Source organism: Triticum aestivum, chromosome 7A (assembly GCF_018294505.1).
Source record: "Triticum aestivum cultivar Chinese Spring chromosome 7A, IWGSC CS RefSeq v2.1, whole genome shotgun sequence".
Classification (NCBI taxonomy): domain Eukaryota; kingdom Viridiplantae; phylum Streptophyta; class Magnoliopsida; order Poales; family Poaceae; genus Triticum; species Triticum aestivum.
This window is the reverse complement of record NC_057812.1, coordinates 417,603,710-417,606,995: the sequence shown is the minus strand read 5'-3', so window position 1 is coordinate 417,606,995 and position 3,286 is coordinate 417,603,710.

The following is a 3,286-nucleotide window of genomic DNA, read 5'->3' as shown; positions in this document are numbered from 1 at the left end:
TCATACCATAGGCTAGCTTCTAGGGTTTAGCCTCTCTGATCTCGTGGTAGATCTACTCTTGTACTACCCATATCATCAATATTAATCAAGCAGGACGTAGGGTTTTACCTCCATCAAGAGGGCCCGAACCTGGGTAAAACATCGTGTCCCCTGCCTCCTGTTACCATCCGGCCTAGACGCACAGTTCGGGACCCCCTACCGAGATCTGCCGGTTTTGACACCGACGGTAGCCTTTTCGATAAGTAAGAGTGTCGAACCCAACGAGGAGCAGAAGGAAATGATAAGCAGTTTTCAGTAAGGTGTCCTCTGCAAGCACTGAAATTATCGGTAACAAATAGTTTTGTGATAAGGTAATTTGTAACGAGTAGCAAGTAATGCAAGTAAATAAGGTGCAACAAGATGGCCCAATCCTTTTTGTAGTAAAGGACAAGCCTGGACAAACTCTTATATAAAGGAAAGTGCTCCCGAGGACACATGGGAATTATCGTCAAGCTAGTTTTCATCACGCTCATATGATTCGCGTTCGGTACTTTGATAATTTGATATGTGGGTGGACCGGTACTTGGGTACCGCCCTTACTTGGACAAGCATCCCACTTATGATTAACCCCTATTGCAAGCATCCGCAACTACAACAGAAGTATTAAGGTAAACCTAACCATAGCGTGAAACATATGGATCCAAATCAGCCCCTTACGAAGCAACGCATAAACTAGGGTTTAAGCTTCTGTCACTCTAGCAACTCATCATCTACTTATTACTTCCCAATGCCTCCCTCTAGGCCCAAACAATGGTGAAGTGTCATGTAGTCGACGTTCACATGCCACCACTAGAGGGATGACAACATACATCTCATCAAAATATCGAACGAATACCAAATTCACATGACTACTTATAGCAAGACTTCTCCCATGTCCTCAAGAACAAACATAACTACTCACAAAGCATATTCATGTTAATAATCAGAGGGGTATTAATATGCATAATGGATCTGAACATATGATCTTCCACCAAGTAAACCAACTAGCATCAACTACAAGGAGTAATCAACACTACTAGCAACCCACAGGTACCAATCGGAGGTTTGGATACAAAGATTGGATACAAGAGATGAACTAGGTTTTGAGATGAGATGGTGCTGGTGAAGATGTTGATGGATATTGACCCCCTCCCAGTGAGAGGATCGTTGGTGATGACGATGGTGATGATTTCCCCCTCCCGGAGGGAAGTTTCCCCGACAGAACAGCTCCGTCGAAGCCCTAGATTGGTTCCGCCAAGGTTCCACCTCGTGGCGGCGGAGTTTCATCCCGTGAGCTAGCTTATGATTTTTTCCTCGATGAAAGACTCCATATAGCCAAAGATGGGCATCAGAGGGCCACCAGGGGGCCATGAGGCAGGGGGCACGCCCAGGGGGGTAGGGCGCGCCCCCCACCCTCGTGGATGGTGGGTGGCCCCCTTTGGTACTTCTTTCGCCCAATATTTTTTATATATTCTGAAAATAATTCCCGTGGAGTTTCAGGATTTTCGGAGATGTGCAGAATAGGTCTCTAATATTTGCTCCTTTTCCAACCCAGAATTCCAGCTCCCGGCATTCCCCCTCTTCATGTAAACCTTTTAAAATAAGAGAGAAAAGGCATAAGTATTGTGACATAATGTGTAATAACAGCCCATAATGCAGTAAATGTCGATATAAAAGCATGATGCAAAATGGACGTATCACCTACCAGCAGATTAAGGACAGCGCCATGGACACCCAGCTCCATGGTGATCTCATTGAGCACCCGTGGCAACTGTATGGGAGGTAGACTCCCATTCTACTCATTTGATCTTATTTGTATTCATGTGAGATTTAAACAATTATTTTCACCCTGGACCATTCATTGTTATTTTAATTATTTGGATTGGAACATTTGTTGTAATTGAGATGATTATTGTACTATATGATGCTAAAACATTAATAGGTTTGATTTATATGAAGGAAATATATCCTAGAGGCAATAATAAGGTTGTTATTTTATATTTCCTTAGTCATGATAAAGGTTTATTATTCATGCTATAATTGTATTGATCGGAAACCTAAATACATGTGTGAATACATAAACAAGTATCATGTCCCTGGTAAGCCTCTACTAGACTAGCTCGTTGATCAAAGATAGTTAAGATTTCCTAACCATAGACATGTGTTGTCATTTGATAACGGGATCACATCATTAGGAGAATGATGTGATGGACAAGACCCATCCATTAGCTTAGTATAATGATCGTTAAATTGTTATTGCTTTCTTCATGTCAAATACATATTCCTTCGACTATGAGATTATGCAACTCCTGGATACCGGAGGAATACCTTGTGTGCTATCAAACATCACAACATAACTGGGTGATTATAAAGATGCTCTACAGGTATCTCTGAGGTGTTTGTTGGGTTGGCATAGATCGAGATTAGGATTTGTCACTCCGAGTATCGAAGAGGTATCTCTAGGCCCTCACGGTAATGCACATCATAATAAGCCTTGCAAGCAATGTGACTAATGAGTTAGTTGCGGGATGATGCATTACGGAACGAGTAAAGTGACTTGCCGGTAACGAGATTGAACTAGGTATGAAGATACCGACGATCGAATCTTAAGCAAGTAATATACCGATGACAAAGGGAATAATGTATGTTGTCATAACAGTTCTACTGATAAAGATCTTCGTAGAATATGTAGGAACAAATATGAGCATCCAGGTTCCGCTATCGGTTATTGATCGGAGAGGTGTCTCAGTCATGTCTACATAGTTCTCAAACCCGTAGGGTCCGCACGCTTAATGTTCGATGACAATTTTGTATTATATGAGTTATGTGATTTGGTGACCGAATGTTGTTTGGAGTCCCGTATGAGATCATGGACATGACAAGGAGTCTCGAAATGGTCGAGAGTTAAAGATTGATATATAGGACGATGGTATTCGGACATCTGAAGTGTTTCGAGATGCACCGGGTACTTATCGGGTCACCGGAAGGGGTTACGGGCACCCCCCCCCCCACGCGCGCAAAAGATATGGGCCTTATTGGCCAAGAGGGAAAACACACCAGCCACAAGGGGGCTGGTGCGCCCCCCATATGGGCTGGCCAAATTGGAGAAGGAAAGGAAAAAGGGAATAGGATTCCCCCTTCCCCCTCTTCTCTTCCTACTCCGAATAGGAATAGGAAAGGGGGCGAATTGGGAGGACCCCAAGTAGGATTCCTCCTACTTGGGGTGCCCCCTTGGCTGCCTCTCCTCCCCTCCAAACTATATATATGA